The following is a 26,862-nucleotide window of genomic DNA, read 5'->3' as shown; positions in this document are numbered from 1 at the left end:
GGCAGCGGACGTGTTCAGTTCGTTGCGTTTTCGTCTCCTTTGTTCCTTATAGATTAGCTTGAGTTTTCTTTAGTTTTAGGCCGCTCCTATTCTCTGAACCTTTGTACCGAGCCGCGGCCGGTGCGAGAAGATATAGTCAGTAGCAGGCTAAGAAAGACAAAATGTATAGTACACTCTGTTTAAAAAGTCTTCGACAGGTGAAATTTTTGCCCTCTTTTTAATTCTGCTAGAAAACTATAATAGATAGATCGATGAAACCAATTGCAACTATTATTTATTTTCCAATATCTTTCGTTATTTATCGGTTTCGTCCACCAAAAATTAATAGTTTAGGCGAGTACCGTCAAAACTCATTTTTGACAACATTTTAAATATTGGTTCTACGGCACTGACTCGCGCGTTTTTGAATTCACAATGGTTGATTCATATTTAGAAAGTGGAAACATTATCCCTCTACAACCAACGGTTGAGAAGTTATCGCGTTTACAAACTTTCGTCGAAACTAGGAAACACCTAAAATGCATCAAGCGATTATTAATAACGCAACTTCGACAGCGATCCAACAACATATATTTAAATAAAGGCGGGTTTAAAATTGTGTTAACAATTATTATAAACAATTTGTTAAAAAAGAGAAGATAAATATGTATATTGTCAGGCGTAGAAATAAGACAAATTACTTTTATTGGTTATTGAATATTTACACAGTACAAGATACAAAAATATTATTCACGCGTGGATACCGCTTCTCTCGTTTGGTAAGTGGCCTGGGGTAAGCTTTTACAGCTTTATGCGTCCCAGTCCGGTTACTCTAGGTAGGCTGGGCTTTTCAGCCTTAATAATCCCACCGAGAGTAGAGCGCGGAGAAGACTGCCCTCTCGACCCGCGTGGGGCTCCTTTTATACCCCGCTCGGGGTTTTTCCCCCCTCCTTCCTTCTCTCTCCTGCCACCGAGAGCCGTTGAAGCGACGTGGCGAAATTCCCTTTTATCTCCTATTGCACCATGATGGTCAATGCCGTTTCCCTCTCTCGCCGTCCTTTCAGTCCGCGGGCGCGACAATATATTTTATAATATCTTATCAGTTGTTCTTTTAACTCGTTTTTGGTTTTTTAATATGTATATAAATATATATGGGTTCTTACTAATAAACATCACTTCTCAGTTACAATCGTTGAATGCAGTTGTTGTTCTTTACTCGACTTAGTAGTTTAACCTAGATCTCCAACATGGTAGCAAAGCGTGGTTCGAGGAAGGTTAGATAACTACTCTGTACGAAGTCCACGAGATACTGTCCCAGATTGGTGCCCAGTTTAGAATGTCAAATCCGTACACACCGCAACAAAATGGATGTGCTGAACGTTCCAATCGCACGATTCTGGATCTTGCGAGGACGATGCTTCGTGCCAAGACATTACTCAAGGAACTTTGGGCTGAAGCTGTCAATATGGCGACCTTCATTCTGAACAGCGTCGGAACCAGTCGAGTCAAAGAGAAAACGCCTTACGAGCTGTTCTTCAAAAAGCAACCTCGAGTTAAGGATTTCAAGGCCTTTGGTACCATCTGTTACGTAAAGAATCCTGACGAGCGCCGTCAGAAGTGGGATCCTAAAGGAGTCAGAGGACTGATGGTTGGTTACAACGAGGATGTCGACGGTTTTAGGGTTTGGATTCGGGAAACGAACAAGCTGGTCCTAAACAGAGATGTTGTCTTTGATTCGGAGACCTGTTTACCAGAATATATATCCCTAGATCCTAGCGACACGACCGAAACAGATGCTGAAGTTGATACGGGTGTCGAGAGACAGGAGAGGCTCGACTCCAGTACAGATTCTGCAGTTATTAATGGGTTAAAATCTGAGACCGGAAACAAAGAGTACCCAATCAAACGTCGATCAACCGGCAAGCTGTCCGACCAATCCATAGCGGCAATGGCCATGATATGCAACATGGAAGAGCCCCGTTCATATACCGAGGCGATCAATTCGAATGAGTCCAGTAAGTGGAAGGAGGCGATGAACGAAGAGATGCAGTCACTGGCGGAGAATCTTACCTGGGATATCGTAGAGGCACCTGTAACAAAGAAGGTCCTATCGAGCCGATGGGTGTATCGGAAAAAACTCAGACAGGACGGATCAGTTGAACGTCATAAAGCACGTCTGGTGATACGTGGTTGTCTTCAGAAGGAGGGTATTGATTACCTGGAGACATTCAGCCCTGTCGCACGCTACGAAACCATCCGGACCATTCTCAGTATAGCGGCAGGTGAAAAACTCATATTGTTTCAATTTGATATAAAGACTGCCTTTCTATATGGTCACTTGGACGAAGAGATTTACATGTATCAGCCTGAAGGTTATTCGGACAACACTCCTAAAGTCTGTAAATAGAACCGAAGTCTCTATGGTCTCAAACAAGCGCCTAGATGTTGGAACAGACGCTTTACCGATTTTCTACTCCGTTTCCAGCTACAGGAGAGTACAGCTGATCCTTGCCTGTTCTACGATAAGTCAAGGACTCTTCTTATTGTCATATATGTGGACGATGGCCTTGGGGCTACCCGGAACGAAGAAACTAAGATGAAATTTCTTGAAGAGCTCCAAGCACAGTTCAAAGTCACCATCCCATCTCCAGGTTTTTTTCTTGGTATCCAGATCCAGAGATTATCAGATGATTCTCTTTTTATCGGCCAAGAGATGTACGTGAGAAAAATTTTGGAACGTTTTCAAATGCAGAATTCCAAACCGGTCGCTACACCGTTCGAGAAGTATCATTCCACCGAGGGTCTTTCAGAGCGTGGAGATACGATCCCATATCGAGAAGCAGTGGACAGTTTGAATTACTTGGCCATATGTACGAGACCAGACATCTCCTTCGCCGTCGGTGTGGTCTCTCGATACTTGGACAATTTCACTCTCGAACACTGGCAGATGGTGAAAAGAATCTTCAGATATCTAAGTGGAACTCAACATTGGGGTATCCGCTATCATTCATCCATTGGCGCAGGAACTCTGGAAGCTTTCAGTGATTCCGATCATGGCGCGGATCCTGATGGTCGTCGATCTGTAAGCGGCATGGCATTTATATACAGGGGTGGCGTAATCTCTTGGGCCAGTCGTCGTCAACGGTCTGTAGCAATCTCCTCCACAGAAGCCGAATTTGTCGCTGCAAGTGAAGCTGCCAAGGAGCTAATCTGGTTAAAGAGCCTGTTCGCTGAAATCGCACCTCTGAAAAATGTTCCGACACTTTAAATCGACAACATTAGCGCTATCCACCTCATCAGGAATCCGGTTTTACATCAACGAACGAAGCACATCGATGTTCGCTATAATTTTATTCGAGAGCGTTATCAAACCGGAGACATCATGGTCGATCATGTCGCTGCACAAAACCAAGTAGCAGATATTTTAACCAAAGCAACTCCCTCCGTCCATTTACAGAAAATTCCGTCACTAATGGGATTAATATCATCTCACGAGTTTAAACCTCCCTAAAAAAATATATATTCATTTAAGGGGGAGTGTTAAAAAAGAGAAGATAAATATGTATATATTTTATAATATCTTATCAGTTGTTCTTTTAACTCGTTTTTGGTTTTTTAATATGTATATAAATATATATGGGTTCTTACAAATAAACATCACTTCTCAGTTACAATCGTTGGATGCAGTTGTTGTTCTTTACTCGACTTAGTAGTTTAAGCTAGATCTCCAACACAATTTATAACGCATATAGCTTTTTAAAAGCTTTAGCGTATAAAAAGGATATTCTTAAAACCACTTGCCAAGTTGTCCTAGAAATTTCGATTTTTTAAACCGGCCTTTAAATAATTATATTTTCAATGTTGTTGAATCGCTGTCGAAGCTGCGTTATTAATAATCGCTTGATGCATTTTAGGTGTTTCCTAGTTTCAACGAAAGTTTATAAACGCGATAACTTCTCAACCGTTGGTTGTAGAGGGATAATTTTTCCACTTTCTAAATATCAACCAACCATTCTGAATTAAAAAACGCGTAAGTCAGTGCCGCAGAACCAATATTAAAAAGTTGTCAAAAATGAGTTTTGACAGTACCCGCTTGAATCCTCCAGTTCTGCTGAAGTTACTCCAAGAGCGATTTGTGCGGCGTTCGTTACAGCCAACGTTGGTAAGGTTTCCGATATCCGTGTACTTTCAGGGGGCCGTGTTTCGATTCTGGCTTCTGATAGCTCAGCGGCAGGCCATTCTTAAAATTCCTTCGACGATCGGAGATCTGGCTTTCGTTGTGTCCTACACCGATTCTCTACGCCTATTCCGGCGTAAGATACTTGGCGTCCCGGTATCGTATTCTCAGGAGGATTTGTCATCTGAGTTGGACAATGGAGAGAATGACTCTCTTAAGGAAATCCGACGTCTGGGCTCTGCCAGTAAGCTCATCCAATTGGGTTTTTCCTCCGAATCGAACATTCCTGAATACATTTATATCTTCAGTCAGCGCTTTGCGGTTCTTCCCTTCGAAGAAAGTCCACTGCAATGCCGTCAATGTCTCCGATTTGGACACTCTGTTCGTAATTGTCGTTCGTCACGTCGTTGCTCCCATTGCGGAGACTCTCATGAGTCCGTTGGGTGCACGGCTGCATCGCATTGTGTTCATTGATATGGTCACCATTCCAGTACATCCCGTTCTTGCCCGATATTCCGGAAAGAAATGGAAATTAAACGGGTACAGTCGGAACGTCGGATTTCGTTTCCTGAGGCTAGGGCTTTTATGTCTTATGCCTCGGCAGTATCCTCGCGGCAGCTGGCTCCGAAGGTTACGGACAACAATTATCCCGCTCTCCCAAAAGTCTCTGGAACACCTGTGCTCCCTTCCGTCTATTCAGTATCTCCACAGGCCCCCCCAGAGACTCCGTCTGGAGCTGCTTCAATCCCTCCGGCCTTTTTGTCGACCCTTATCTCATTCCTTGGCGCGGTTCTCATGGAGAACCCGTCGTCGGGTGTTCCCTCGAAGAAATCCATGCACATCGCTGCGTGTGCGGATAAGTATCTGCGCCCCTCTCCGTGGGGTAAGCTTCTTTGGACCGAGCTTAATGCTGTTTTGTTTCCAATCGACTCCACCTCGGGTGGGTCGGCTGACGGTCTTTACGTTTAAATTATGGAAGGTTCCCCACTATCAGTGTTGCAATGGAATGTGGCTGTAATCGGTACTAATTTCGGTGCTCTGGCTAAACTTGTCTTGGAGGTTTTGCCTACTGTAGTGGGGTTACAAGAGACTTATCTCCACAGCGCGTCTCGGTCTAATCTGAGTTTTGGCATGTATCAAGTCTATCGACAAGCCCGCCCTGAGCGTACGCATGGCGGGGTGGCTCTCCTTGTTCATAATCATTTCCCGCAATACCGTTTGTCTAGCCCCCCTCTTCAGATTCTGGAGGTGGTTGCGTTCCGAGTCCATTTCTCTTTCGGCTGGTGGTTTAACGCCCATCCGGGAAACAGGGACCGACGGCGGTACTAGGAGGGACCCTGCCGTCTGCTACCTACGAGCCTTTCCTCCTCAGTTCTCCCGATAAATCTATCTCTCTCCCTGGACTTTTATATGACAACACCATTAACGTTATTCTTGACTCTGGAAGTACTAAAAACATCATTAATCTCACAATTTGCCGATCTAATGGTCTTCTCATCCGCCCAGCCGGCTCAATAATGCTACGAGTAGCCGATGGTAGCCTCATTACTCCAGTCGGTTCAACTAGCCTCACACTGAGGATCGGCCAATCTTCTTTTCAAATTGACGCCCTTGTCATCGACAACTTCCACCACGAACTACTGTTGGGACTGGAATTCTGCTCTTCCAACAACGTCGAGATTAGCTTCCGAAATCGCACGGTTTCCCTGGGCAACGACACCTTTCCCATGCCCGACCATCTTTTCGATCAGTATACCAACGTTCGATCCTTCTCCGACGTTACCATCCCGCCTCTCTCGGAGATGCCAATCGAAGTTTCCGTACCAAGGGCTTGCGATACTCTACTTATTCAAACTGCACCTGAAACATTTGAGCGCCATGGCCTTCTAGTGTGCAAAACACTAGCTCGATTTCAGAAAGGCCGTGCGTTCATTCGGGCTGCCAATCCCTCCCATCACCCTATTGTTCTACCGCGTAATTGTCATATCGCCACCGCTTGGGGCGCACCGGTAATCCTCGTCAAAAAACGTGATGGCTCCTGGCGGTTTTGCGTGGATTGGAGGCATCTGAATCAGATTAACAAAAAAGATCGCCTCGCCGGGTCTACCCTTTTTACCACTCTCGATCTAGCCTCCGGCTACTTCCAGGTTGAAGTTTCCGAAAAAGACAGGGAAAAGACCTCTTTTGTCACTCCGGACGGCCAATACGAGTTTAACGTTCTTGGCATGGGGCTTTGTAACGCTCCGAGTACCTTTCAACGGCTCATGTATAGGACCCTTGGTGCTCTAATGTGGAAAGTGGTCGTTGCGTACCTGGATGATATCATCATATTTTCCAAAGACTTTACAAGCCATCTAGGTCATCTCGAGCAGGTCTTATCATGCCTGCGTAGCTTGAATTTGAAAATTAAACCCAGCAAATGCTCCTTCGCCAAAACGGAAATTAGATTCTTGGGCCACATCATCAACATCGTCGGAATTTCCCCTGACCCACGAAATCTGGAAGCTGTCAGGCAATTTCAACGTCCAACAACAAAACATGCAATTCAGCAGTTCCTCGGCCTTGCCGGGTACTACCGGCGCTTTGTGAAGGGATTTTCTCAGGTACCCAAGCCATTAATCAACCTAACGAAGAAGGACGCGCCATTCACGTGGGAAGCAGGAGAGGAAGAAGCTTTCCAATTCCTCCGCGATGCCTTAATATCCAGCCCCATTATCCAACACCCTAGATGGGAGCTACCCTTCGAAATTCATACGGACGCCAGCGCATACGGAATAGGTTCTATTCTGAAGCAGCGCGTTGAAGGACCATCGTTACTGATCATCACGGCCTCTGCTGGTTAACGACTGTCAAAAATCCAAACGGCCGGCTGGCCAGGTGGTCGTTGACCCTCCAGGAGTTCAATCCCATTATTAAACATAAGGATGGGAGAAAAAACCTTGATGCGGATGCACTGTCTAGGGCACCACATGAGCCAGCCCCGGCGATTCAGGATTCGCTCCTCGCTACTCCATTACCAGTATCTGATGACGACCTCGGCAAATACGACATCCACCAACTTCAGTTACAAGACTCATTTATGGAAGCCATCATTCGGCATTTAGAGAACGACCATCACTCGGTCAAACCTACCCGTAAGTTTCGCCGGTCTAGCGAATGTTTTCGCGACGGCCTCCTTTGCCGACGGATACTGGCCTCGACCGGATTCCATTACGCCATCGTCGCTCCGAAAACCATAAGGTCCTCCATTCTCTATTATCTTCACGATGACGTTCCGGCTGGCCACCTCGGCCTTAGAAGAACTTGGGAACGGGTTCGTACTAGATTCTGGTGGCCTAAAATGCTGTCTCACGTGTCGAACTACGTTTCATCCTGTATGGCCTGCCAGAAACGGGACTACTACAGCCTATTCCGCCTACAACGAAACCCTTCCAGAGGGTCGGAATTGACAAATTGGTTCCATTTCCCGTCTCAAACGACGGCAATGTCCATATCATTGTCTGCACCGACTACTGTACCAGAATGGTAATGGCCGCTGCAATCCCAAGAGGTACAGCGGACGAAGTTGCTCGCTTTCTGGTATACAAGGTGATACTTCAGTACGGAAGCCCCAAAGAACTCATCAGCGATCGGGGAACTGAATTTTTAAACAAAGTTGTGGCTGAAATAACCCAACTATTTAGCGTGGAACACCGTCGCACAACAGCCTATCATCCTAGAACCAACGGACTAGTTGAACGATTTAATAAAACCTTGCCTGATATGATATCGCAGTACGGGTCTGACAACCACAGGGATTGGGATCGTTTTCTTCCCCACCTAGTGTTTGCCTATAACACCTCCATACATGACACCACAGGCTACACACCGTTCTTTCTACTACACGGTTACGAAGCCTGCTTGATGCCGCTCTGAACCTACCTGCTGCTACTATTGCAAGCCAGTTTGCATTCGAAAACATCACGTACGCCGAGCGCACTAGAGCTATAGCAGCCGACCCAAACAAAACATAAACATCGTTTCGATTCGAAACGTAGGGAGGCAGATTTCAACGAAGGTGACCTGGTACTATTGCGCACGCCACGCCGCATCCCAGGACGGTGCGAAAAACTTCTCCACCTATACGCTGGCCCTTACCGGATACAGTGCCGGATTAAGAATTAGGCACACTAGGCACGTGCCTAGGGGCCCCCGAGGGGCAGGGGCCCCCGAAAGATCCCACGTCAATACGCTAGTTCAAAGAATAAATTATTTGAAAAAAAACATTAGGCTTATTTAAATTTAATAACAGTTTTACGGCATGTTTTTTCAAAATGAAAACAATCAATAACTTGGAAACTATATTGATTCTTTTTTTAATATTTATAATATAAACAAAATATGAAATACTCTTCCGAAAAACACTAAAAAACGAATTCGAGTAAGTCGAGATAAGGTACCGCGTAGTAGTGGCGGACTGGCCATAGACTGGGCCTGCCCGATGGCCGGTGGCCCCCATGATAAATTTGGTCAGTAGGCCACCTTAAACCTTCAACAATATGTCAACATTATAGTAGCTTCAAAATATAATATAAGTTCCAAAACTTTCAATTTTAAATTATATTTTTACTGAATAAAACTAAAACTTAATATTTTATTTAAAAAAAAGTTCCAATAACATCGTCGGGGTGCCGAGGCACTGGCGGTTCAGCGTGGATTCAGTTTCAAAACAATTTTAACCATTATTAACTAATTTTTAAAAGTTTGGCTAAGCCCGAGTACCCGACGAAAGAAACTACGTAGTTGAACTGTACTAAGTTACGTCTTATATTTGGCAGGGTCCCGCTGATTTTCGAGTAAATGTGTTTAACCTAATAATGGACCGCATTTTCCAGTCACTAGATTCACGTTTTTTACAACACAAAAAGTTGTATAAAGATTTATCTTGCTTTGACACAGCAAATTTTAAAAATATTACAGAGAAGGGCCTAGAAGATGACGCCTTGGATGGTGTTAAGCTTTCTCCACGAATCAGTAAAGATGAAGTTATGTTGGAATTGCTTTCTTTTGCTTCGAGCTTGTCCGTCCTGTGTACCAAAAATTCTGGCATCCAACAGACTTCACGACAAGGCATATGATAACCTTTATGAACTTTATAAAGTCTTCTGCACACTATCAGTTACTCAAGTCCAATGTGAGAGGGCATTTTCAAAGCTAAAAATAATAAAGACAAGGCTAAGAAATTAACTGTCCGAGGAGAACCTGGAATCATGCATGTTGCTATCCATTGAAACGGAATTGTTAGATGAAGTGGATGTAGAAGCAATTATTGACAGATTCGCACAGTCATCTAGTGTATTCCAACGATTACTCAAAATATAGTGGAACATGAAACATGCTTTAAACAACCGGTTAATGAGTAAAATTTCGGCACCGTATACATATTTAAAAAGCTAGCATTTGTTTAAAATATAAACTAATAATAACAATCTGTATAATTATGTTTACATTTAGTATCGACTGTATATTGCCTTAATATGTTATCTGTAATTATTAAAAACATTATATCGCTAAAACATTTCTCTTTAGAAATGGCGACGAACCAGCGACCGTTTCAAAGAGTATTCCAACTGAAAGGAACTGTTACTACTAGGTGATTTATAAAATGCTACGGCTTAATAAAAAATCGGGATATATTTTACGCGAGACAAGGGAGCACCTAATTTGTGGGCTTAGGTAGTCCAAATGGAAGAGGCGTTGGGATCGCAACCCACAGGTCGCTGGTTTGATTCCAGCCTGAGGCATGCCCAGTGGTATTCCTTGATTTAATAAAAAAATATTTCAGCATTTATCCTTCTAGTTTTCGGCAGTAGCGTAGTTCGCACACAATTGAGTAAAAATAATTAAAGCGAAAACATTATTAACATAAAACAATATTTCAGGCGGGAATATTCCTTTTTCGGAGGGTGTCTCCCCCTGTCTACGCCTCTGGTTTTGGGTGGGCCCCCTTTGACCCCTGGCAGTCCACATTTTTAGACCCAGTCCGCCACTGCCGCGTAGCCTCTATTTCGTTTTACGGTGATCTATAGAGGTAGAACCGTACCAAAACGACTACCTTGTAACCTTGCATAACCAATCTCATGTCCACTCTGTGACTCCGTGTCAGGCCGCTCAGCAGAGAGGGGGTTGCCCCACAATTGTTAGTTCTGTTTGGCCCCAGCATAGTTTTTTATATAAACATCGTTAGGATTTGAATTGACAACATTTTCCCAGCATTAATCAAATTTGAATAGTCGAACTATAATTTGGATAATCATGGTCCAGTTATTACTTCCTTTAAGTGGGTGCTATGGCATTTTTTATTTATTTTTTGGTTTAAGTTACGTTCTGAATTGTCATTTATGGAATTCAGGAACGTATGTAATTAAGTGCTTGGTCTTAGAGTGGTAGGGCGAAAAGTTAGGTTTTTGCCTAGTCAAATAAAAAAAGGTTGGTTTTTGGGTTCAAATAGAGTTCAAATAGAGAGGAGCATGCAGTGGCATAGCCAGATGGGCAAGTCCACCCCCTACGCTACTGAGAGCATGGACGCCGGCAGAAATTATTTCCAGTCATATAGCGAACTCGCCCGATGAAATATACAACTAGAGCTCGGCGTTTGGATAAGAAATAATCACTTTATTTATTTTTATCCACAAAGGAAAATTATCCGGGAAAAAACGATTATTTTACATATTAAATTGCTATATAGCCGTGGATAATATCCATGGATAAACAGTTAATCATAATTTTTATGGTTAATCAAAACTTTAGCGGTTAATTTAGCTGTTTCGCCGAGCTCTATATACAACATTTTCACATACAACGATCCGATAAATGAACGAGCTATAGCTAAAGCTTAGTAGGAATAGGGATATAAGTTTCCCGAAATTGATGTAACACACATTTCAAGTAACTGGATCACTCTTCTTCGTCACTGCACTCAACAAAAATTTCGACAGAAAGATTAACAGGGCAAGGCCTAATTGGGGGGGGGGGGGGGGGAGTAAAGAGGTATAGCTAAAGAAAGGGGGCGGGGGTGGAGCAATTTCCCCGTTTGCCCACCTCTGCGGGTACCCATGGAAAAAAACCATTTCCCATTTTCAAAATGGTCATTGTGTCAACTCTAGAAAAAGTTGGTTTGCTTAGCTACCCTCTTACTCCATCCTTGAGTCCTCTACTTGCATTAAAGGGGCCCCCGATAGCCTAGTGCCTAGAGGCCCCCAAGGGTCTTAATCCGGCACTGACCGGATAATTCGTAAAACTGCGCCAAATGATTTCGAGATATCGGACTCTTTGGGGAAAAAGACGGACGTAGTATCAGTTGATAGGCTAAAACCATATTTTCAGCGGGCTGATTGGGAAGATAACATCCCTTCTCCCCCTCTTCGTAAAGTTCAATTCCATTCTGAACCAGAAATTTGCGAATTTCCTCTTTCGGACGCTCCAGGCTCTTTAGCTTCACGCCAACAAACTCCTCCCACCCTACAAACAGATCTCCACGACTGCGCCGAAGTCCGGACCGGCTGACCTACGCGGCGTTTTAAACTCTTCCACACCAAATGACTCCCCAGAGACCCACTAACGATTGCCACGACTTTTTCTCCTCTATCCTTCGATACCTGCCTACCATAAATAACATTTGTCATAAACAACCCCATCAAGCGGTGGAACCATGGAAAATGAGAAAATAAACGAAGACTCGCCATTTGGCTAAAAACTCTCACTACCTACACTTCTCTAGAACTCACAGTCGCGGTCATCTAATTTTTCACCTTTTAATTTTAGTTAAAATTAACGGTATGCGGCCCTCTCGCGTTAAAAAGTTCCGTGAAAATGTACAATTACTAAGGAAAATTGACCCCCTCCATCCAAGTCTTGTCAATCATCTATCGCGACGAGAACGGCGACGGGAGCGACGGAAGCAGGATGTTCCTCGCAATCCAACCTCTCATTTCGGATTTGCAATAACAACGACGGATTTATCACGCATTCGAGATCCGGAACTGAGAGCGTTGTTGAGATGTATCTTCATACGCTTCTAGTCTCAAGCTCTCGTACGGCGTTCGTCTTCGCTACCACATTTGTTCGGAGTCTGGTTAACACCGATAGCGCCTGTGTCCAGGCTGAGTTGGAAACTGACCTATTCGCTTGCGACATTTTGTTAATGCCGCTATTTCGCCATTCCCAATGGAGTCTCATCGTGATCGACATCAGTAGTGAAACTATCACCCATTTGTCACCCGTTGCGTCAACCGCTGCCACTAGCCTCTCCAGGATCAGCGCGTATCTCAGTCAGGAAGTACGACTACGGGGGATCCTGGACATCACGCCATCTGACTTCACGACCGTCTCTGCCAACATCTCGCCTGAATTCACGGCCCCAGCCCATCCACACGATGATGGCATTCTCATCTGCGAATACGCTCGTCGTGTGCTGTATAGGTTACCTCTGCTGTTCACAGACCACTGCGATCTTCGACGTCGAATAATGCGTGCCATAACATTTTTGTATTGTATTTTTTTTATATTTTGTTTATTTTTTTTGTATATTTTTCTGAATCAAATGCCGGGACGGCTCTTTCTTAGAGGGAGAGCTGTCACGCGTAACTAGGGATAGGTAGACGGACCGACCAAGCAACATCAATAAGACGTACCCTTTATAATCCTTCATAACAAAAGGGCCGAAGGTCACCGTCCACTTTAAAAGGCCAGGTCTCTCCGAAGTCAGGGCGACGTTTCTCGGTGTAGGCCGAAGAGAAGAGACATAAGCCGAATAGGCTGAGCCTTCTCTGACGGGACGACTGGACCGCCTGCTGCAAAAGCTCGCTCCAGACGCCTAGGTAATAGCGAGAGGACTAACGCTGAACAAGCGCAGCCTCTCGTGAAAATCCTCCTACGGCGGGGAATCTAACTCCCTCGGCTCGCCCTTCGTCGGCCGGCCCGTCTACCAGTTCGCGCTTCACGCTATTTTTGTATGTTTATAAATAAAGTATATTTTATATTGAATATCTTGTCGTCGTCTCATCCTACCGTAACACTATCTTCGCTTTTTCGTCTCCTACCTGACCGATCGGTCGTCTCGGGTCCGGGTGGCCGGTACTATGTCTCCTGATTTTGCCGTCACCCGGGGTGTTCTGCAGGGGGCGGTTCTTAGCCCTCTTCTCTTCAGCCTGCTCCTCGATGACCTTCCTGAGGCCCTCCCTGATGGTACTCTGATTGCAATATATGCTGATGATATTGTGTGTTCCTGACTGGCTTCTCTCTGTCTCTGTTGCGTCGACACATGCAGGAAGCTCTGAATTGTGCTGTTTCGTATTTACATGCCATAGGCTTTGTCCTGTCGCCTGATAAATGTGTATGTATGTGTTTCTCGAAGAAGCGCGATATCTTGGAAGCAGGTCCCATGCGTATTTTCGGTGTTGCTCTCCCATTTCTACCTCAGTGCCGCTACTTGGGTGTCATTTTCGACAGTCATCTCACTTGGTGTCCCTATATTGATTACTTGAGGGCTCGTTGTCTTCGACGTCTGTCTCTTCTTCGCACCATTGTCGGGGCTCATTTGGGACCTGATCAGCTCACATGGCTTGTTGCTCATGAAATCTACACTGCTATTATAAGCTCGGACTCTCTCTCAGCTTTATCTATCTTTATGAACGGCTCTTCTGTGGATCCCTTGGTCCAGAATATGTTGGGGAAGCTATTGTATTTTCCCAATGCCCGTTTTCCTTTATTGTGGACGCCTTCCCATGTTGGTGTAACCCATAATGAGCAGGTGGATGCCCATGCTCGGGCTGCTTCTACTGACACAGCGGCTCCTCTGTATATTCCGCCCCCAGACACTTAGACCATCCGTCGGCGTTGCTTCTCGGCGTTGCTCCGTTTGTGGCAGCGTGATTGGGCTGACGCACAAACGGGCCGGTTTCTCTTTTCCGTGCAGGATTTACCGGCCCGCCCCCAGGTTTGGGATTGTCACTTGTCTCGGTTCCAGGAACGCCTCCTTTCTCTGGCTCGGGTTGATCGCTTCCCTGTTCCAGCGGTGTTGCATCGGTTTGGATTGCGTCCCTCTCCTTCTTGCCCGCTGTGCCGGGAAAAGAGTGATCTGGCCCTCTTTGCCTTCTCCTGCCCCGGTTCAGCGGTTTCTCGCTTGGAGTTTCGGAACGCTTTCCGGGGGATTGGCTTACCCCCTCCCTTTGGAAACACCCTGACCTCTCTTCTATCGTTCTCCGCTCTTCCGGAAGGTAGCTCCCGCCCGGGATACTTCCGCCTGCTGTCGGGATTCTTGCGATCCCTTCAGCGCTTCTAACGTTGGTGCCGCTGTAATTGTCTGTGACGTCTCTTTGTTGTGTTGGTGTCTAAGGCTCTAGCCGACATCATACCGTGTGACTCTCAAACAAAAAAACCTCTCTGCCTTCGAATCTAGGGTACAGGGTTCATATATTATCTCTGACCCCACGAATGGCCACGACATTTTTGGTCGCCTCTTCGTCCCAAACCTTTGTGAATTTACATCACTGAAAAGGGATCATAGACATTTTAAGCCTGAAAGATTGCAAAGACCAGCGAGCAGGGCCCCCATGAGCTTCATTATAACTACTTTACCGAAATGTGCGTAGTCAAGGGGGGGGGGGGAGATTTGCCAAATTTTGATTGAGTTTGCGAAATTGGAAAGCTTTTTCATTACCCTCCTCTTGAGTCCGAAGTCGGAAAACCATCACCTCAGGACGCTGCTGCCAGCACCCCCTACCCTGCCAGCTGTACCAGGTTACTTGTACTGCTGTGCGCTCGTCGTTCCCCTTTAGGAGCTCTCTCCAAAGGGTTTGACTCTTTACCTACGTAGGTAGGGTGTCGGCTGGAGTTGCTACAGCATCCACTCTTAATCCCACAGCTGTGTGCGAAGTGGGAAATGGTCCACCCATTGCTGCACCTTCTGCTGGGTTGAGTGGCTCGCGTCAAAGGTGCGACCATCAGTAGTAGGGTACTGCTACCCATGCTGGATTTATCACCTGTCCGGGCTAGGTGGACGCTGGCGTAGGGCACTATGATGATAGACCTCCGGTGGTATGGTCTCTGTTACTAGGTACACCGGGCTATAAATTCTGACACACTTCACTGGGCTCCATGGGCTATAGTGTGCAATAACTGGTGAGTTTACCGGGGAGTCGGGGTCCGGCTCTTGTAACCCATAAGGGCGGTGGCTCACTGGAAGATGTTAGCCATGGTCAAATGGTCATATCTCCACCTCCGACTTCGGTCAAATAGGGGAGGCTAACGGAGAGGGTCCAGGACTGGGTAGCCTGCGGTGGGGTGGCGGGTCTCCTTATGAGGCACAGTGACCCTGTCTCCCGGCCTTTTGGAGCCCATCGGGATCTCCGGTGCCAGCTGTGCCGGTTTACGTGGGTCACTGTGTGCCCGTCGCTCCCACTTAGGAGTCCTTTCTGAGAAGGTATAGTGTGTCGGCTAGAGGTGCCAGAGCATCCACTGTCTCGCGCCATTGCTGCCCTTTTTGTCGGGATGAGTGACTCGCGTTGAGGGTGAGACCGTCAGTAGTAGGTTTTTGCTACCGATGAATGTTTTTGTCACCTGTCCGGGCTTGTGGACACTGTCATAGAGTATTGTGATGAGTCCACCGACGCAGTAGGCTTTTAATGAGCTTTACGCTCTGCTTGGAGCACCGGTATACAAATATCAGACAAACTGCCCTGGGCTTCAGTTGAAGTAAGTTCCAGCCCTCCCCCATAAAACAGTCTTCTCTACGCCCCTGTGTGTTTCTCTAATTAAACAAAATGGCTAATGATTGCGCTCACACTCAAAGGCCCGACTAATCGTCCCGAAAAGGGCAAATCCGTGAACATTTTGAAAGAAATTAACATCAATTGGGTTTTTGGAATTTATATTTAAAAATCAACACTTCACCTCATTCGCCAATAAGGTATTAAAGTAATTAAAAAAATAAACAATCTAAAAGGGTTGAAGCTCTGGAAATTAGACGTTTTTTAATTAACATTATATCTTCCGAGATAGCTAACGCTAGATTCACTATATTTCTAGCGCTGACTCTACGAATGATCCTGGAGATTAGTGTACGTACGGGGTCGAAATTAAGTCGGGGTCGGGGTTAAGCTATCCCCGAAAAAAACTTTGGATCAGGTAAGTTCACCGCCGAAAAAAATAATACTGGCTTATTTATAACTAAAAGAACCAAATCATTTCGTGGAAGAAGGCTTAAGCTTGGCTCACACGATGCGATTTTATCGTACGCGACTCTTTGTCATACGCGACTCTTTGTCATACGCGATTCAGAACGCGGTCGCACCAGAATTTCGTTCACACAACGCGACGATAACAAAGAAGAAAGCAATGCCCATAAATGAAACAAGTCGTATTCTCCAAATAGAGAATCCATCGCATCATTCAACCATTTGCTTATACCAGAAACATGCTCCCAAATGAAATATAAATTCCCATTTTGACCATTTATTTTGGACATTTTATGTTTATGCTAGCATAAACCCGTCGAAAGAAGAGGCAAATGCCCCGGTCCGTATGCTTAAATAGAATTTCGTCGCGTGGAAGAAACTTAGAAATTTTCCAAAGGAATGTCTCCCGTTTACTCCCACTTTTAATGCAACCAAAGCTACCCGTCGCGCGCGATAAAATAGGTTCCAACCTATTTTCGGTCGACGTCGCATGCGACTTCATAAAACCCCTTCGTACGGCGCGATCTTTGAAATTTTGTCACGCGTGACCGGTCACGTACGACAAAATCGCATCGTGTGAACCAGGCTCAATAGTAAAAAAATGACCAAATAAATAAGCTCCTTTACAATTCCAAAGTTCAAACTTCAAACATATATTCCCGGAAATTAACACCCGAAACATAACACCCTCGACTTTATTTTTTATCTTCGGTACCGGGGTCAGGGTCGGGGGGAAATGCCGGCGGTTTTCGGTGTCGGGGTCCCCGTACGAATGATCCAGGAGAGCAAAAAGTGGATGGTCGAATCCGTGCCAAATTAAATCGCGGCAGAGCCCCTTGGCTCCTCCCTCTTATGATGCATGAGCCCTTGCTTGGTTGGCCCCCAGGCTTCAGGTATATAAAGCAGATGTGGAAAATTTCTACTTATAACTTGATTCTTCTTCGCTGTGGCTCTTCGCTTACGGGGTGTTTTTCTTGTTTCGCGATGACAATGTTTTACGGTGTGGATGCCCGGATTACGGGTCCGTATGACGACGACGAACTTCTTACAAGCCGGCGAGGGGTGGAGATAGCGTAGAGTCTCGTCTGAAAGGTCGGGCTAGACGAGGGAATCGGTCTCTTTCATCTGGTTTTCTTCTCTCGGAACTGCTTGGTGACCAACAGGCGGCGTGAGGATGGAGAAGACGTTGCTTTTCCTGGATTCATGGCTGCTTTGACTACGATTTTCTGCTCGGAATGTCATCTTTGTGTTTAGCGATGAGAATTTCATTCGCGACTTTGCGCTAGGGATTCAGCCATGGTATTTTTCCTTTAAGTTAAGTTAATTGAATAAAAAATTCATTCGCGAATTAATTATTTTGTTAATTCGATTGTAACGTGGGGACAGGGGTGGGGACACCCGTAGCGGAAGTATACCGACCACCCGTTGGGGGATTGGTGGTCGTCCTCGCACGGCCATCCACAAACTCTGCCTCCCAGACGCTTGGGATTACAGGAGTGAGCCACTACTCCCGGCCAAGCGCGAATTTATAGCGTTTTCTTTTGTCGTCATCCTAGTTTCGACATGGCTTCTCTCGCACCCGGATTGTTAAATAAACGGTACTTCCGACCTTTGCCCGTTTTTCCCCGTACTCAGTGGGGCGTCATCTATTGGTGGAATTAATATCAGACTATAAATACGAGGTTCGGATCATTTTTGGGGGGAGATCCAAGCGTTGACTCAAACCAGTACTTTAAATTGTAAAAGAAGTGTCGTTAACACTATTTTGCAAGGCTTCTCACTACGGACGGAATCAGATTCTGCTGCCGATTTGGATCTCTGTCCTCTGGTTTTGTTTCGGGGGATTGTGGGGCGGAGTTGCAAACCCAAACAATTCGTGACCTCACTTTTTACTTGTGTCTTGTCATGCTACTGATGACGTGTTCTACTCTGGAGAAATTCGCTCGTGGCTGGTGCTATCTGATTGCGGGGGCTTAGAGGGTCTCGGGGTTACTTTTAGTTCCGCACCCAGGGCCCTGACAATGAGTGCAGGTGGGTGAGAACGTTTGAGTTGGTAGAATCTATTCGTGTAGCGAGGGACGTGGGCTTGACCTTGTGGGATTGTAAAATCGCGCTTTTGTTGAAGTCTTGTTACCTGGTGGAAGGCCAGAGCCCCACAAACATGAAAATGGTTTCATGGGATTCATGTGAGCTGAGGGAATGTGGCTGGTCTTGGGAAAGATCTGGGCTTGGGGAGGGATTTTGTTTATAATTTATTTTAAGATAACTATTTAAATATATTAACTTAATTTTATATTTTAAAGCAAGAGTAGATCAAATGATATTATCTGTATAAGTTATATTCAGTTTTATGCGGCATTTAAAAGTTATTTAAGTTTTAAGTTAACGTTAATTTTAATTACTTTTTAATACGTATCGGATGGTTTCTATTTATTAAATATTCGAATACTAAGACCTTTGATATATGGAACTTTAGAAGCCGATATGAAGAATAACTACTAATAAATGACTGAAATAGAAAAAAATAAAAAAAGTTTTAATTCCATGGTTAGTCGTTAGGAAATTTAAATAAAGGGGAATTTTTCGCCTCATTTTTTCGAATCTAAAAGTAAAACTTGTGAAGCCCAGAATTGTCGACTTATATTTACCCCATGTACGAGAGACCAATATAAAATATAAAACAAAAACTTTATTTACCAGTTAGGCATAGTTGGAATTTGGAAAGAGAAAAATGAAATGAACTAAAGCCCCTTTAAGAGAGGGAGAAAAATGCGAGTTCGTCCTTCGCTGGCTCCAGGAAAAAAAGATCCCCTTTCGTCCCGCGGCACCCCTATTTATAGGGGTCCCCTCGGATGACGCCACCGTCCTCTAAACCGATTGGCTAGAGGAAAAAGCCCGCCAAGAAATCTTGACGGACCTTCGGAGGTGCTATAAAGCGTCACCGGCGACTTCACCTCGCTCTTAACCTTTTGGGTCAGAGGTCGCCGCTTTCGGAGAATTCCGAGAGAGAGACGACGCGAGCGAGGGTGAGTCGTCTTGGCCCTCCCTAGCAGCGTTCACCCAAAACAACGAGAATTTTCTCCGAAGTAAAGGGAAAGGCGGCTAGGGACAAAGCCTACATTTGCGGTTGCAAATGCGGGCTTTACACACCCCCACCCAAAAATTAGGCGCCGGGGTGGAGACCAAGGTCGTCCATAGCGTCGATGAAATCTTCATCGCCGCTATCGAGGGGCGAGGTGTCGTCGCTCCCCAGCAGGGCTTCGACGTCCACCGCTGATAGGGCGACGACCCCCGAGGGACCCGCAAGAACTTCTGCGGCCGAAATCGGCTCGACCGGCGTTCCCGCGGCATTTCCTTGCCCACTCTGACAACTGCCCTGGTGGCCGCTGAATACATATTGTTATAATATTTATATACCCCCAGTCCCGCTAGGCACTACTGGGGGTACCACAAGTAATACAGCTAAGGTGTATGAAGTCCCACCAGTTTTCTTTCTTTTTTTAATAAAAAGTAAAAAACAACAACATGTATAAAAACCCAAAAGTTGGGTGGTACGCTAAAATAAAATAAAACGGCAAATATAAATAAAATCGATAAAAAACCAGCAATCAACCTAGACAGATGTCCTCGAAGTTACTGGTTATGAAACGCATGAGTTTCTCGAATACAACCATCTTTTCAGTAAGTTTCATATCCCCAAGGTTGTCTCTAGGGACCAGATGGAGGGTGAGTGGACAATTAATTAAGTAGTGCTCAGAATCGCCTGTGTCTGACCCACAAGCACAGGCAGGACTGAGCACATGTCCTAAACTATGCAGGTAACTAGGAAACTTACCGTGACCACTGAGAACCTGCGTTGAGAAGTGGTTAGGGTTAATCGCATTGTCGCTCACGTTAGGAATAAAATTCCTCGTTACATTGCCTTTATTGCTGTCGCTCCAACTAATCTGCCAATGCCTCTTGGTAATGCCCCTCAAAATATTTTTAATACTACCCTTATCGGGTTTTATAACATGGATTACTTGATTATTTAATGCGCTCTTAGCCAGCGCATCCGCTCTCTCGTTACCTAGAATACCACTGTGTGCTTTAACCCAATTAAGGGTGATTCTAGCTCCGTGATTATTAATCAACTCCCTAATGTTAGCACACATTCCATTAAGGTTGGAAGGATTTCCAATGGATCGTAGAGAAGATAAACTATCACTAAAGATAGATACCTCTTCATCGTGGGGTCGCTCCCCAGCGAACCACTTAATGCTTTCCAATATGGAGTAAAGCTCAATATAATAAATACTAGGATTATAACTCATGTCTAGACGAAAAGTCTTAGACACGAGTTCCAATCCATTAAAAAAGACCACAAATGCTGCCGAAGCAGCATTCTCTGATAGCGAACCATCAGAGAAGATCTCTAGGCCTGCATTAGTGGGAAGAGCGTCCCCACTTGAAATCTCTACACGAGAGGTTGGATGCCCTGCCCAAGGGTCACCAGGATAGAGAAAATTTCCACCTATTACATTGTAGTCACAGTGTTTGGCGCACATCTGTTGGTTAAAAGACCTAAAGATGGTTGCCTCCTCACTTACAACGTGTTCTATTGGGGTTAAGTTGGTAATTACCAATAACGCATCAGTAGATATTGTACGGTAAGCACAGCAGACTCGAAGAGCCGCTACCCGTTGGATTGACCTGAGTTTTCGAACCATTAAAGAATTCTCCACCTCGCGCCACCATGCGCCAGCACCGTAAGTGACAATGCGCTCAATACAACCTTTATATACCACTCTCAACGCCCTATAATCCAGACCCCACTCGACCTTTGCAAAGCAAGCAATAGACTGGACGAGACGAGTAACCTTGTTCTTAACCTCCTCTAAGTGAGGCAAGAAACACAATGTTTGATCCAAAGTAACGCCCAAAACCTTTACGGTTTTGACATTAAGGATTCTCTCATTACTAAGAGAAAAAATTGGAAGCCGATTCATCACCTTTGATTTCGCAAAGGTGATTGCAACAGTCTTCCTAGCGCAGAACTTCAATTTATAAATTGAACTCCACCTATAGAGAGTATCCAGAACTTCGTTACCGAGGACCTCAAGGCCACGCCTCGAAGAACTCCAGACCATAGCCTGTAGGTCATCCGCAAAGGCCTGAATGGCACTCGCCGCCGGGAAAACCCGACTGAGAGCGCCATCCATGACTAAATTGAAGAGTAGAGGCCCGCTACAAGAACCCTGCGGACACCCCCTGGCAAGTGACTTACTAAGAACACTACCGCCTACATCAATCGAAGCAATTCTGTTGCTCAGAAAACTTTTATATAAATAATACAAGTTTCTTGGACAAGCAACTTGTTGAAGTCTTGAAAGGACACCCGGAACCCAGACATTGTCAAAGGCCCCCTCTATGTCTAGAGAGATAAGACTGGTGTGCAGACCACTCTCTTTGTTATGCTTGACGCATTCGACGATGTTATAAAGAGCATGCGTCGTAGAGCGGCTATGCTTGAACCCATATTGGGCTGGATTCATAAGCCCTCTCTTATGGAGAGAGTAGTACAGTCTTCTTGACAAGAGTTTGTCAAGAACCTTACCCACTATTGACAGTAGAGAGATCGGACGGTACGATCGAGCATTCCGCCTATCTCTCCCCTCCTTATAAATCAAAGCAATCCTTGCAACTTTCCAGATCTTCGGAAAGTGGCCAAGACTCAAACATGCATTGTAAAGGCGCACGAAAACCAAGGGACAGACCAAGAACATAATCTTAAAGAATTCGATAGTAATACCATCGAAACCCGGAGCTTTGCCCCTTTTGAAGGAATCGATGACATTAAGTACTTCATCTTCATTAAACACTACATCGTCCGACTCGACGTAAGGAGTTTCGACTGACTCTCTGATTTCCTTGTGTACTTCAAGGTCATCTTCCTGCGAGTCGTCTAAAAAAAGAGAATTAAGAATAGTCTCATATGTTTCGGTAAGTCCCTCTGTCAGCGTGCCATCCTCTCGTTCCACACAGGAGACTGCATTCTTACGTTTGGCCTTGCCCGTTGCTAATTTGTAAGGAAGAGAATAAGGATCCTCCTTCGACACAGAAGAGCAAAAGTCCCGCCAAGACTCCAACTTAGAGGAAGTGATGAGGCTCTTGTACTCTCGTTGGAGAGTCAAGAATTCATGTTTGTAGTGTTCCCTCACCAGGGGATCCCTAGCCACCTGCATACGTTTTCGCGCTTTACGTACCAAACTTCGCTTCCTGCCAAGACCCTCGTTCCACCAGGGAGCTGAGTTATATGTCTTGGCATTGGCATTACGTTTTCTACTAGCCTCACCTGCTTCTTTGAAAATTTCCTCAATAGAGGATGCAACGTCATCAATCTGATCACTAGAGTCAAGTGTTCCCTCACAAAGAGCCTCCAAAGGCAAAGATATCCGGTCACGAAAACGATCCAGATCCAGATCCTTTATGTTTAGAAACCTTTCACCATGGTTACTATCTTGCACGGATAAATTAAAGTAGATAAAATTATGGTCACTGTTGGTGATGTCTTCAGACACTTTCCAATCAGTGACCATGTTGAAGACATTCATAGTTGTAAGCGTTAGATCGATCCAACTATTTCCATTGGTGCTAGAGAAGGTGGGATCTGATGCTAGAGAAGGTGGGATCTGGGCCGCTGAATACAGACGGGATGGGGTTTCCCACCCGACTGGTCATTTGGCCCCGAGGCCAGCGGGCAGCGCTGAAGTAGGTGAGTAGCCCTTCCTCCGCCGCGGCTACCCACGTGGCCACTGACCGGACACTGGGTTGGGCTGGAGGGGGTGGTTTTCGCCCCCCTCCATTTTTCTGCGGAAGACTTTCTTGAATGGCGGCAGTCTGCTCCGGCGTACGTTGGGGGTGGGCGGTCTGCCCCCCTCTTCTTGGTGTTTGGGCGGTCTGCCCACTTCTTACTCTGGGCTGGGCGGTCTGCCCCCTTCCTCCTTGAGGCTGGGCCGTCTGCCCACCTCCTCCTCGGCCGGAGAGCCTTGATCGGCGGGACCGGGATCGGTTCTTTGAGCAATGTTGGCTAGAAAGTAGGCGCAGTTGCGCAACAACGATTAGCTTCAGGGTGTAAATTCGAGGTATCTCAAATTTTTCATAACGATGGAGTAGACCCCCATCCAAAATCTGCTAAACGGCGTTTCCCTTGGAACGCAAGTTGTACGGGTTAGCCGGGGGGTCTACCAATCTCCACCTCTGCCGGCGTTTTCGTTTCTTCGGACGAGAGAGGGTTTCCTCTTTCTCCGCCGGCCTCCCCTTCTCCCGCTCGGTCTCGGGCGGGGTAGGCTCATTCCCCTTCCACGGCGGGGTGAATGACTTCAGCTGGGACACGTGCGTCACTCCTATGAAATCACCGGAGTCCGGGTCCCCCAGCCGATACGTTAAAGGAGTAGTCCTTTCCTGCACTACAAACGGTCCCTCATACTTGTCCCCTAGCGAAGCCGTGATACCACGACTCGCGTCGGAGAGAAGATGAGTCTTGCGCAACACGAGGTCTCCACGATTGTAAAAAACAGCTCGATGGCGCTTGTCGTAGTGCAGTTTTTGCGTAAGCTTCGAATCCTGTAAATTCAAGCGTGCATGGTCGATTGCATCATGCAGCCTAATTTTCAGTTTCTCGGCGTACGTGCCTGCGCTTCGATTACCGGAAGTATTTCCTGGTATCAACTCCCAATCCAGGGGTGCGCGAAGCTCTCGGCCCAAGTTCAGTGCTGCGGGTGAATACCCTGTCGCGACACTTTCGCCTGAGCGCAAAGCAAAGCCTAATTCTGGGAGACGGGCGTCCCAATCCTTATGTCGTTCGACATAAGAAATTATCATTGGCTTAATAGTTCGATTCATCCGCTCAGTCAGATTTGCCTGAGCGTGATACGGGGATATCGTTTTCGGGAGAATACCCAAATCCAAACACGCCCTTTTGAACTTATTACTAGAAAATATGGATGCATTATCAGTTAGCACTTGCCGTGGAAATCCATTCCGACAAAAAACTTCATACATTTTCTCCCATACTTTCTCCGTAGTCATTTTTCTAAGCGGAAAGAGTTCTGCCCACTTAGTAAAATGATCTACTATGACGAGTAGGTACTGATTTCCCTTTGCACTCCGAGTGTAGGGACCCATTAAATCAGCGGTTACTAATTCAAAAGGCCTTTCACTAGGAACGCTAGAAAGTAGCCCCGGGGTTAACTGCTGAGATGGCTTACACTTTTGACACACCTCGCAACCCCTTACGTACTTTATAACGTCCCGCTTCATTCCCGACCACGTAACTCTGACTTTTAAACGTTTGAACGTCTTACAAGCCCCCTGGTGGCCGGCGAGCGCCTCGTCATGAAAATACTTAATGATGGGTACCCTAAGGTTTTTAGGAACCACCACTTTCCAAGCATTTTCAAGCCCGTCCTCATCCTCCTCGTCCCAAGGAGCGAAATACCTAAACAATAGGCCATCTTTGTCCATTATATACTGATCTAGTACTGTCCCGGCTTCCAATGCCGTAATCGGACTCCCAGAGCTTCTAACCCGCTCTAACTCAGCGATAATCCTCGCTAACCCTAGATCAGTCACTTGCGAACTTATGATGGCTTTCCTGTCGAAAGGCAGCCCCCACTCCTTGGAAGAGTTTTCTCCCTCCGCGGAGTCAGAAGAGTTTTCCTCTGAAACCGCCAACGTCACCACCGCTTCTCCCTGACCATTCTCGGAATCGAGAGGGGCTCTAGATAAAGCATCTGCTACAACATTTAATTTCCCAGGTCGGTACCGAACCTCGAAATTATAAGGTTGTAACTCCAAGGCCCAGCGGGCAAGCCTACCCACTGGATCCTTAAGGTGACGTAACCACTTCAAAGCTTGGTGATCGGTTTCAATCATCACGTCGGCCCCCTCGACGTACATTCGGAACTTCTTGAGGGCGAAAACCACTGCAAGACATTCTAATTCTGTAGTCGAGTAGTTGCGCTCCGCGGGTGCGAGTCCCCGGCTTATAAAGGCAATGGGGACATAACCCTTCCCATTCCCGCCTTCCTGCTCTAAAACAGCCCCTAAGCCCATTATACTCGCATCGCATTTAATGAGAAAATTCCCATTTAAATCCGGAATCGCTAACTCCGCCGTGTTTTTAACCTGCCTACTTAGTTCCCGCATAGCATTGGTATGGGTGTCCTCCCAATGCCATTTTGCATCGTTTTTCAGCAAATCATACAACGGCCTGGCAGTTCCCGCCATATTCGGTATAAACTGGCGGTAATACCCAATCATCCCGAGGAATCGCTGCAACTCCTTAACGTTCTTGGGCTGTGGGAATTCCTCAATCGCCCTAAACTTTTCCGGATTTGGTTTGCAGTACCCCGGTCCAACCTTATAGCCTAGAAGCTTAACCTCGTTAGCGCAGAGCTGCACTTTCTCCGGGTTAATAGTCAACCCTGCTTCCGCTATACGTTCTAGCACCTTTCGAATGTGAATCAAATGATCCTCAAACGACTCGGAATATACGGTGAAATCATCGTAAAATCCCAATACAAATTGCCATTTGTACGGCGCTAAAACCCTATCCACCAGACGCATGAACGTGCTCGGCGCATTTTTCATTCCAAAAGGCATCTTTTTGAATTGAAAAAGCCCCCTATGACATACGAAGGCAGTCTTCGGCCTGTCACACTTCCTAACGTTGACTTGATAAAAGCCCTTCGAAAGGTCAAACGTGGTGAAATACTTCGCCTTTCCGAGATATGCCAAAATATTCGGAATCGACGGCATCGGATAACGATCATCCACCGTTACCTTATTCAGCTCTTTATAGTCAATGCACAGCCGTTTGGAACCATCCGGCTTCCCCACTAGTACAATTGGCGCCGCCCAAGGCGAGTTGCTTGGCTCTATCAAACCCAGATCCAACAACTCATCAAACGCCTCGTCAATGGCCTGCCGCTTCCTTATACTAGCGGGATGGGGATAGACGAAAATCGGCTTAGCCTCGCCCGTCTCTATCGCGTGCTCCACGATAGAGGTTTCGCCGGGACGTTTCGTAAAAACTTCTCGGAAATCCGCGATAGTTCTTAACAAAACACCCCTTTCCTCCCCCGTACATTTCGACTTCGAGACTAACGTTTCTAGCACTGCGGGGATTCCCACGGCGCCGAGACTTTCATTGTCCACCTGACAATTATACTCCCGCGCTGTCTCCTCTTTGGTATCGAAAGGGACGACGCGCTGGGGTAGGGGGCCGATTGACCACCCTCCCTCGCTAATTCTAAGGTCTATTTTCTCCGCCCCAATAAAATCTCTACCCAAGATAACAGGGGGGGTCAGACCTTGAACTACAAGAAAGCGCTGGCGGCGAATGCCGCCGACCCATCTTATGGAAAGCCTTATACTGCCCGCTACACGACACGTGCCGCGGCCAAAACGAACGATAGTGCTGTTTTCGCTCAATTTTTTCCCCCTTTT

At 46.1% G+C, this 26,862-nt stretch overlaps 1 protein-coding gene across 1 annotated transcript in view; it reads left to right on the top strand.

Annotated features, from left to right (window-relative positions):
• Positions 1-26,862, top strand: part of LOC149940717 (platelet-activating factor acetylhydrolase-like) — a 333,976-nt gene continuing 307,114 nt past the window's right edge. The window contains exon 1 of the mRNA XM_090177925.1: positions 1-12. The gene's annotated coding sequence lies outside the window, so the exon portion shown is untranslated. The remainder of the gene's footprint in view (positions 13-26,862) is intronic.

This window comes from Leiobunum rupestre, chromosome 6 (assembly GCF_980474605.1).
Source record: "Leiobunum rupestre chromosome 6, qqLeiRupe1.1.hap1, whole genome shotgun sequence".
Lineage (NCBI taxonomy): Eukaryota > Metazoa > Arthropoda > Arachnida > Opiliones > Sclerosomatidae > Leiobunum > Leiobunum rupestre.
The sequence above is the reverse complement of the archived record's forward strand: the minus strand, read 5'-3'. Positions and strand labels throughout refer to the sequence as shown.